The sequence below is a fragment of the Ceratosolen solmsi genome, unplaced genomic scaffold (assembly GCF_000503995.2).
Source record: "Ceratosolen solmsi marchali unplaced genomic scaffold, CerSol_1.0 scaffold29, whole genome shotgun sequence".
NCBI lineage: Eukaryota > Metazoa > Arthropoda > Insecta > Hymenoptera > Agaonidae > Ceratosolen > Ceratosolen solmsi.
Window position 1 is genome coordinate 5001706 of NW_011948417.1, and position 11842 is coordinate 5013547.

The 11842-nt window shown below is 35.4% G+C and overlaps 1 long non-coding RNA gene across 1 annotated transcript in view; it reads right to left on the minus strand.

Annotated features, from left to right (window-relative positions):
• The window catches only part of LOC105359706 (uncharacterized), a 53417-nt gene extending 45397 nt beyond the window's left edge, over positions 1-8020 (minus strand). The window contains exon 1 of the long non-coding RNA XR_912778.1: positions 7916-8020. This is a non-coding gene — a long non-coding RNA (uncharacterized LOC105359706). The remainder of the gene's footprint in view (positions 1-7915) is intronic.
• Between the last annotated feature and the right edge of the window lie 3822 nt (positions 8021-11842).

The following is an 11842-nucleotide window of genomic DNA, read 5'->3' on the forward strand; positions in this document are numbered from 1 at the left end:
CCTGAGATCTCGCGGATATCGCATAATGCCAAGAGAGCCGATTCAATTTAGCTTTAAGGATTATCGAATCGACTCTATGCGAATATTATAAAATTTTACCTTCAAGAATGATTCATCTGTGAAATTGATAACACACGCAAAATATGCGCCCATTAAGCTGCTACTACCATTATTAATTTTCCTTCTTTGTTCTATCAATATAAAGCAACCAACACGTAGTCCTCTACATTCTTCTACTGATAAAAGTACTTTTCCATTGTCGTTCCTTTTAACCGACGGCTTTGCTCGATTGAGCCTATTAATTAGATAAATGTTTTTCACATGATTGTTGCCCAAAACTCTTGAAAAGGAAAAAGAATCGCAAGCTCATGTTTTACATCTATCGCGACGATTCTCGAGGGACAGATTCGTTCGATTTACCGCCATTAAAATTCCCCCGACTGGCGTTTCTGCAATTTTTATTCTTTTCTTTCTTTCGTTTTTTCTTACTTTTTCTTTTTGGTAATGAAGCGAAAGAATTAGTAGCCGCGCTATATATCTTGTGCTCTATGTACGCTTTTCGAATACGAGATTTTTGCTTTCTAATAGCAAGTTCCCGCTCATACGAGGCCTCCGCTCACACCCCAATTTCGTCCCTTTTCAAATTGCCCTTTCAAAATTGGAATGATTTAGTGTGCCCATTTATAGTTGAAAAAGTAAAGTTATTAAAATTTTTAAATAATAATAATAATAATCAAAATTAAAAAATTAAAAATAATGAACTTTGCAACTATTAATGGAGAATTGCGTTGGAGCTCGAATAATGCATCGATCAATAATAAATTATTGACTTTGAAATATTAGGTACCTGGACAAAATGACACGAACAAACGCGTATGCACACCTACACAGTTAGTACTTGCTACGTTCATTAGCTCGTACATTTATTATATTACTATTATTTATGAAAATGTTTGCTTGCGCAACTACGCATACGGGCGTACCGGCAATTTTCTATAAGATAATTAAAAAAAAAAAAAAAAAAAAATCTTTTTTTACAAATACGATGTAACTTACGTTACATATACGAAATTGATGCTGTAAATAATGAACATATAATTAACATCTACAGAAAGTCAATTAAATAGTAATTCATTTTCCTGCCTATTAGAGTCGATAGTTATTAAATGGGTCTATTAAATTTGAAACTAATAGGAAGTCGAGTGGAGCAGAAAAATACGGTAAAATCAAATTTCAACGTTACGAAAATAGGAAAAAAAAAAAAAAAAAAAAAAAAAAAAAAAAAAAAAAAAAAGGAAAAAAGGAAAAAAGAAAAAGGAATGATTGTAGCAGACGTATAGCTGGGAGGAACACACGATGCGGTTCTCTGCTAGCAAAAAATGGTGTTCGATATCAGTATTGAATTATCGGCGACAGCGACGACGGTCAATCGGTTATTCGATCGCAACGAGAATAGAACGTCTGCAGTGATGCGCGAAGGCATCGATTTAAAAGGTACACGAGGGAGGCATTTGAGTATCCGTAGAAAAAAAAAATGACTTTAATTAAAAACTATTGATTAAATAAGCGCTTCTGCCCGTTATCCTCTTAGTTCGTCTTGCTTCGCACTAAAATCGGCTGCATTTTAAATAAACAATTTGCCATTGCGCAAATTGCTGCGTGAATTGTAGCGGGGAGGAGGCATTGGAAATTAGCGAGAAAGGTTCTGTCCGATTAAGCGGTACTACAATCGTCGATCGAGCTAAACAATTTATCTTCAATTTATATTATATAGATTTTTTCTTTTTTTTTTATATGTTTCATAATTATCATTTAATGAATACTCCGAGTTTGTAATCTCCAGCGCTGATTATACACTCGGCGAAATGCATTTATTGCAGCTTAGATTGAGGGAAGTGGGAGAGAATCGGAGACTCCATTGAAACAAGCTGCAGAGATATATAATTCACGCGTATCTGCAAATCTACTCGCGCGAGCTCCGAGAGATTTATATTCGGCGGAGTGTGCGGAGACCCTCAAAAGTCGGCTCACTGCTTCTCGGCATCTTATTGCCATTCTCGATGGCGCTGCTCTCACTACTATTGCTATTGCGCTGCCTATTGCCGATGCGAGGTTGGTCGTGTGCGATAACCAAGTTGGAGCATAATTTGTCTTACGATCGCGCTACATAAGGCGCCGCGTTATAAAGAAATGCGTCATTAGCTCGCGTGAATTTATTCGCGGGAAGAAAAATTCCTGATTAAGTCTTTCTCCGCGAATTATTGATACATTCTAAATAACTTGTAAAGGGTACTTATGTCCGATTAAGCTTTATCTCTCGTAACTCATCGCCTTTAAACTAGTACACTTATGAATAATTAAACTGAATAATCGTGAAATGACTTCTTGATTGAGACTAATTTATCTTGCATACTAAGACTGGTATTTAACGGTTATACATAAACTCTTTTATGGTGCTTATTACTGACACATTTCTGTTGAGTTTAACAGCATGCACATTCATATAAATCAATAAATTAACTTAATTTTATGATATTAAATGGTTCCGTTACTTTTTAAGCAATAACATTAAATTTAACTTAGTTAAGTTTTGATAATAATGTGCTAGCAGAGTTTTGTTATGAATATTCGAAACATGTTAATACGTTCATTTCAATGAGCCGAACTATTTCACTGAGATTTTCAGGTGCTTATTACATTATACATACAAAAAATCATTTAACAATATTTAATCAAGTTATTTATATAAGCTACATTATACGTATGACAAAGTAATATAAAATTGATCTGGATCTCTGATAATCATTGATTTGGATTCTAAGAGGTTTGAATATTTCTTTACAGCTTACAATAGAATTTAAGAACAAACTTTGATATTACTTATTTTTAATTCAACATAAGGATTAGAAACGATAATGTAATGTTACATTGATAATGTAATTGATGATCAACAAATATTTTCGATAATCCGTAGGATTTAAAATTAAAATTTAATATTAATTTAGACTATGAAGCTTGTACTATACTTATGCTAATTTCATTATAGATTTTGAAAACTAATTAATCTTATGTTGGAAGTTTCTCTGACAAAGGTATTTTGTATGTACTTTTATTCTTAATTGATATCTTATATTATGGTTTTTCTCAATTTTGACTAAGATCGATCCGAGTATCTTTTAAGCATTTCCAAATAAAATATAAGTTGCAAATTATATATATATATATATATATATATTTATTTTTTCTTCAGTATTTTAATGACTCGTGTCAGCTTTATCGTTGTAAATCAGTAAAATTTATATTACGAAAACAGGCCAATGAACTTATAGTTAATTTGCTAAATGCTGACAAATTCTAATGACGTATTTATGATTAAATATATTAGATGAAACTCACCGATTTATAATTTATTGATCAAAGATTGGTTATATTACATTCTAATAAAGAATAGTCGAAACTATCATAATTATTCCAAATAAAGTTCAATTACTTTTTTACAGAATTGAGTGATATCTAATATATATATATATATATATATATTATTATTAATAAATGTATAGATTTTTTCATTACGTTTTGTTTTTAATCCCTTATTTTATTAATTTTTTTAAACTGTTTGATCACCGGTTGCCGACACAACTATTAACGAATGAATATTTTTTTAATTCCAGTCAATCCAAGTACACGAAGCAATGATAAATCATGTAGAAGAGCACTTTGCGATGTGAAGTGATATAGAATAAAACTATTATATTTATATATATATATATATATATATGTATATAATAAGGGAACAAATTTCTGGCAAATCCATTGTGCTTTGCAACGAAGTTGGTTTTCTTTTAAAACTGAATAGTAACATTTGTCTTTTCATTGGAGTAATGGTAATGGTTGACTGTGCATTCTTTGTTTTAATCAAGAAGTAAATTGCTTTTACATCTTTTTTTTTCACGTGAATCAGAGTGAGAACAGATTATGAAAGTGCAGGACTGTTATTTCATATTTTATATATTTGCCAAGTACGTCTCGTCGTTTTTACTTTTCAGTTGTCACATATATATATATATATATATATATATATATATATATATGTTTTAGATTAAATTATTAACATTTCTATTTAAATGCTCATAAAATTTGATTTGCAATTAGTATGAAATTACGTACAAAAATTTGGTGGATAAGATGAAAAGTAAATTGTTAAAGACAGGCATAAGTACACGTATTTACATTGACTTTGTTTTGAGATTTTATGGTCAGGCTTGTTTTTTTTTTTTTTTTTTTTTTTTTTATTATTGAAATGCTTGAATTTCTACCAAAAGTATGTGAAAAAAAAATGTATTATAAAGCATGAAAATTCAAAAGTAATGGTAAAATCAAAGGTATTTGAAGGATAAAAGTACTTGTTAATTCTCATTATTATCGAGTTAACATACAAGTCACAAGTTATTATTTTGTAAAATAGTAATGATATTATCATGAGCTGCCGCAGACAGCGCTAAATTTTATTATCGGTAAAATTCTGGCTGGGTAGAGCGGATTAGTAAAGCGGACACACTGCTGGGGCCTCGTCCTTATGAAACAAATCTGAAAACACGAATCTAGAATATGAAATCCTCGTGAGCTCGGAGGCAATCGTGCAGACAACGGGCAGAGCCTCAAATACGTAAAAACCAGGTGAAAAAAAGTTTTTTTTTTTTTTATCGCAGGCTCGCGCTCTTTAACAATGGGAGCCGACGAAAAAAGGGCGAAGTAAGGACGCGAGAATAATCGGCGGGAGAGTGGAGCGAACCCGGCCATGGACAAAAAGGGCAAATTGCTTCGTTAGGTAACCGTTAGAGCGGGAGAGGCGCAGAGGTCGGGGGCTGTCCTCCCGCGTTGGGGAGGACGTGGTACTCTCCGACGGCACGAACCTCTCCGCCTGGAACGATTCGCCTCGGGCCGCTCGGGTCTGAGCGCACGTGCGCCCGGGACTTGGGGGCGGCGCAAGGTCCCGATCATCCCGGTGGCTGTGTGCGCACGCGCACGCGCTCGAAAAAACCGGCTCTCTTCGCGCGAGTTAATGAACTCGGGCCCGTTTTTGCCGGGGGTGGCGTGCATTGGGTTCGCGCTGGGATGGCCGCGTTTTTTGCCAGGGCGAGAGTTTGCGCAGGTACGAGAGGAAGCTTACAGTCGTGCGCGCCGAGGATTCGTCACGCCTTGGCCTTCTCTTGCTGAAAATTGATCCTTTCGAGATCGTCTTACAAAGTTAGTTTCTTCTGGGAAGATTTGAAGTGCGCTCTCGCGATTCTCGGAATTAACATATTTCGTAGCGATGCACTTCGTTTAATTTTATTGTTTCAGCGCTTGAGGCTCGGTTTACTACTTACTTTTTCGAAAGATCGTTAATATTCATTAGAGTCTTCTACATTTCTTTGGGATATTAAGAAGTACAGATGAAACGTTTCTCATAAATTATGTATTCGGGGAACCGACCAATATTACATCAATTTAATCAACGCCAAGCTTTTGTGCATGAAAGCTTCGGTGCTCCGTTTTTTATATTACCTATTACCTTGAATTTTCATACTTTTAAATTTAACACTTAAAGAATACTTTATGTTTTTTTTTTATTTTATTATAATTATTCATAAATTATGAAGTTCGTTATTAAGGTCACACTGATTAAATTATATTTTTTTTAATAACCGTATTTTGCTGATATTATGGTTGATACGATTTTCTATGTAATCGATTAAATATTTGAAAAAAAAAAAATTTCCAATACTAATTATTGCTAATTAACGGGGTTTCTTTATAATACATAAAAATTCATGACACATTTATGAGAATTTTCTTTGTTAATATGATTATAATATGATGTAACTAGCATGACAGTTTTTTTTTTTTTTTTTTTTTTTTTTTAGATATTACTGAAATATTAGCCATATTGTTATAAATATATTAAATCAAATGAGAGAGAATCTTATGGCTAATATAGTTAAACATCGTTATTTTGTTAAAAAAACTTTTTAATATACCATACCTATAATATCAGCCTGAATGTTGTTAATTTATTATGAATATTGTTATTTCATTAAATGAAAAAGTCTTCTTGGTTTTTTTTTTGTTTTATAAAATCGCTTAAATTTTCAATGAAGAATTATGTTTAAATAACGATTATTCAATGGCCTTATTTCATTGAGCCATTTGGATATTCGCAATCTCTGCAAATCGTGTAAACTCGAAAGAATTACACGAGCAATTCAATGGTTGACTTTTTAACGGGATATGTGTATTTTAACGCTGCTGGAATGACGAGATACGTGCGAATTTCAAGAAGAAGGAGTTTCTTTGGGAATATAAAGGGGAGAGAGAGAGAGAGAGAGAGAGAGAGAGAGAGAGAGAGAGAGAGGCGCCACTGGAATTTCCACGCCCCTGAAGACTAACAATATATAGGAATATATATCGGATGTGTAATGTTGATTACCGATCACGCGCGATGCGACAAGTTGGAATTGTTACCGCGTGCAGAATTTGCGATCAATGATTATGTTTCGCCTTCTCTTACGTGTGTTTGAGCAACTCGAGGATTGATTAACATTTTCTATAAAGCCGATGACTTCTTTTTCTTCATCCTCATATAAATAAGTCGATTTTGCCCTCTTTCGTTGCTATAACGATTTTTACCTACATTGCGAGACATTCATTATTACTTTGGCCTTAGTCATTGCAGTAATAGCAACATGATTTTTCGTTTCATGCATCTTATTGTTGCAACGCAATTGCAATTTGCTTATTATTTAAAATTAGCGTATTTATGTCATTTTCATTATTATAATGACATTTATTCTAAAAGCGTATAATTTATCCTAACTAAACATAGAAAATAATATGGAGATTTTTCGAATGCACTTTGGGATTTCAGTTAAGAGTGAAGTTTAATACATAAATTTTTGCCATTTGCCTTATTATGTCAATAATATAATATTGAATATGCTCATAAGATTTATGAAATATATATTCATATATTGACATTGTCTATCGTTGTGGAAAATTTCAGAATATTTTGATTTTGATACAAAATGGTAATAATGCATCCTAAATTAGAGATATAAAACATCAACAGTAATGCGAGAGTCACTTTAATCGAATTTAATCGAGCGATTAAATTTGGCGAATGGAATGATACTAATTCAGCATAATAAATCGAAGGTGCTTTAGAATTGTGATTCGATCGAGCGATTAATCGGGCCGAGACAGTTTCTAAATTACAAGATTATCCTCCTTCATTATCATTCAACTCCCTTATCCTTGCCAAACAAAGGTGCTCCAAATGTTTCCAATATCGCGCGATTTTATATTTTTTAGTGGCTTATCGACTTGCAGGACTTAAATGTCGCACAGATCGCAACACTCTCGGACTCTCGGAAAAATTTCATTCCCGGCGATAAATTCCGCAGGACGAGGAAATAATGGTACGAAAATACCGGCTTATCTAACAAGGAATTAAATGATTCGAATTAGCACTTTCAAGTTAATGTGATAATTAATGTGATGTATCGCTCTTACATCCCTACGAGTGACGACGATTTTCGCACGGCGAACCATTGGCTCGAACGCGTGGAAAGGATAAGCCAATAAACTTTTGTAAGTCCCAGTAAACTCGCGGTGATTCCCAAGACAGGCCCAAGAGCCCCTCGACGGCAAGTCACTTGTTGGAGCTTAAGCTCCCGCGTCGACCGCACTACGGGTAGAAACGTCTCTGCCCTCCAAACTGACGCGCACGCAAATCCTGCGGAGTCTTTCGCACTTGGTACACACTTGGTACACACTGTGTCGTATCACCCGGGTCTCGTCCCGGCTCTCATCCGCCGTCGCTGGACCCGATCGCTTCGTCAGCCGGAGCGGCCGCTACGGTCGCCCCCGGACTTACCTTATTTTATGAGCCTTGGCTGGTGGGTGGGAGGGGGTTGATATCGGCGCTGCACCACGCGGGTCCTTTCTCCTCCCAAGCACTGTCGGCGGATGAATCTCCCGGGTATCTCAGCGATAAGTCGCGGCCTCCAGCGCCTGTCGTTCAGTGAGGACCTCTTAGCGCGAAGAGATGGAGACCGTAGATCGGGAGGATGGCGGAGGAAGATGGGCGAGTCGCAACGAGGCGGAAGCCGCTGGTCGCGCACTTGTTCAGCCTCTTGGACCTTGGTCCTTGCTATCCTCCTGCCTGCCTTCCTGCCTGCGTACTCGCCTGCCTACGTGCGTGCCTCCGTGCGTGTGCCTCCGTTCGTGCCTCCGTGCGTGCGTCCGTGCGTTTGTGCGTGCGTGCGTGCGTGCGTGCGTGCGTGCGTGCGTGCGTACGTGCGTACGTGCGTGCTTGCGTGCGTGATTGTGTGCGTGATTGCGTGAGTCGGTCTTGTGCGTGGCGTGTGTGCGGGACACACGCGTCGTTTTCGCGGCGCGTCTCCTCTTCCCAGCCTTTTCTCACGCCGGCGCGCCGTATTCAAGTGAACTACTCGTGCGCCGCTGGGCCACGGTACCTTAAATACCTTGCGCTCGTGCGCGGCTGCGGCTTGGCGGCTCGGCCCCTCTACCGTCGCCTTGCTTCCAGCGCCGGCCGCCCAGCGCTCCTCGCATTGGCGGGGGAGAGACGGAAAAGGAAGATGATGCCCCCCGGCTGCGATATGTATCCGTTCTCTCTTTCTCGCTCCCAGGGCGCCCGGCGAGCGAAGGGGGGAACCGCGACGGTGAGCGTCGCGACGTCGAGGAGATGTTGGAGGACGGGGCCAAAGGATGAGAGGATAAGCGGGCGAGAGAGGATTCGCGCCGCGGTCAGAGGGAGGACGAGGAAGCGAGCGCATGCGCCGACGCAAGTGGTAGCAACTCATAGTCGGTGTTGCCTCGGAATCGCGAAAGCATTGCCGAGAAGAGTCTCGGAGCGAACGCGTCGATGCGATTCCACTGCATATTTCTATACCTGTCTCTCTACGTCTCTTTCTCTCTCTCTCTCTCTCTCCCTCTGTCCCTCTGTCCCTCTCTTCTTCTCTCCCACCCTCTCTACCTCTCTATCCCTTTCTCCCAGTCTGTCTCTTTGGTCACTCTCGTCTATCTTCCATCTCGGGTATGGATGGACCCGTAGGGGAATGTGACTGGGGCTACTCGGTCTCTTCTTTTTTTTTTCGCGATAAATGGCTTTATTACAATGGACAGCCTTCCATTTACGCCAATGAATCTTCCAAACGTGGCTAATATAGTTAATGCATCGGCTCACCCTCGCGTTTCCATAGGCTTTAAATAAATATCCCATGACATAGTTACTTTTTCCTTATAAAAATTTTTAAAAATTTTTGGAAAAGGTGGTGTCCTTGATGACTTACGTTAATCTGGAAATGAGATTTTCACGATAATACAAATGTAAACACTATTCTCATTATTAATTTGATTTTGAATTTCATAATACATTCTTTTAAACAGATTAGAATGAAAGAATCTTTACGCGAACGAGACATTAGAAGCCATAGAAATCATCGAGTGAAGCTACATTATTATAGATTATGATTAATAAGATCTCATCTACCACTTTGTCGAATATTATTCCGTTAAACACAGATGATACTTATGCATATATATATATATATATATATATATATATATATATATCGTCAATATTTTTTAATGATATTTTCATCTCTTGATTTACAATCATTACCTTTATAGAAACAAATATAAAGCTCGTGTGCATGTCTGTGGGCGCGCGTGCATATGGGTGATTTGATTATTAAGTAAATATGTTTAAATATATAGAATCAGAATAATACGAATATATCTAAAGACACCACGAAACGAATAAATACTGAAATATTAATTTGTTCGATTGTTGATAATTTGTGTAAAATACTATCTCTTTATAATGCGAAACATGTATACCTGTGAAATTTCATTACAAATAGAAAATTCATTTTTCTTCTATTGATTTCTCAAAATATAATCAATAAAAAATTAAATTAATACAGTCCTTAAAATATTTCATTAGTTCTAGACGATATATATATATATATATATATATATATATATATATATATATCCTATATTTGTCTTATAATTTTAAGAAATTTCAAGAAAATTTACCTACAATTAATTGTAAATAATATAATTGAATTAAAAAATGTAAGAAATAATTATAATTTCAGACGATATTATAAAGATTACCTATATTGATTGAAATTAATTCGCATATGAGTCCTTTATTGTCATCGGTTATTTCCAACATTTCATAAAAAATCCAATGAATATGAAAGACGTCACGTCACGTAAGTTTCGTATAAAAATCTTGAAATCGCAAAGCGGGTGGGTTTTACCGATTGCGTTATGTATGAATATCCTTGTCGAAAGAATAAGGTCAGAACGATATTACGAAAGATCAAAACTCTTTAATTATACGATACAAAATCTAAAACAAAAGTTTTTTCTTTAAAAACAGATTGACGATAAAAAATGAATTTTATAGATGATGAATTATTTGAATGATTTAATAAGTTTTAATTTTTCAATCGTCATAGACAGTTTTATATTATCCTGTCATTTCACAATAATATTACTTATTGTTTTTATTATTATAGTTCTTTCATTTAAATACACATTTATTAAAAAATATCTAATAATGGTTGCTTTTGAATGAATTTATTTTTAGTTATTGATTAGCTATTATCAATGATAGAATGAAATAAGAAAACACTAATGATATGATACAATAATACGAATAATACAATATATATTCAGAGCAATTGCTTACAACAAGATTAACTTTATATAAAAAAGAAATGGAGCTTTTACCAAGTAAATCCGATAATTTTGCACAAATATCAAAGATTGTTTGTTGTCTTTGAAAATGGACGTCTTACTACACACATCACTTTCTACTTAATGTACACACACTTGTATGTTCTTTTATTGCGACACTCTCAATTATAGTCTAAAATCCATTTTTATTTTCAATTTCTTTTATCAAACAGTGAAAACACTATATTTTCATTCGTGAAATTTTCCAATCTCGTAATCACATATTACATGTGCAATTACTCGATATTCATAAAAATATTTAATATGAAGAAAAACACAATTTAATACTATTATAATTAGTAAAAATCTATTATAACTATATATTGAAAGAAAATTTCATTTTATTCTGTAAATTTAAATTTAAATATGTATATAAACAGCCGCGCACGCGCTCTCACGATACCCATAAACACATACCCACCACACACACACGTATACACGCTGCACGAGCTATACAGAAAGTTAATGCTAAAGTAATGAAGGAAATGGCAGTTCATGCCATTAATCATGAAAATTATAAAAAATAAAACATTGAATTGATAAAATAATATAAATAAATATTAATACTTTATATAAAATTATTGATAATTTCTGAATTATAGTAATAGGTAAAATTATTGAATTGTATTAGAGTTTAAAGAGAGTATATGTATAATTACATTGATATTTATGTTCGTTTTTCATTTCTTTTCTTTTTTTATTATCTTGGCTAGTAAGCTGTGTTTGTCTAATACTTCATCATTTTTCTTTTTATTTACAGTACTAAATACAGTCACACAGGGACGGCTGTTCGGTACAGAAACGGAAATCGTTTATTGAAAAAACAATCAATTTTGAAAATATGTTTTTCTGTTGGTCGATGGTTCATTTGTACAATAAACCGCTGTTACTGCCATCTCTCGCACTTTTGGGGTGAGTCACACGCACTCACATATGTCAAGCGCAGCATCTCTCGCTCGATTGGTAGTAACGCAGAATCGATACTCGACCGGTGAAAGCAAGACAAACTTATAGAGAGACCCGAGTC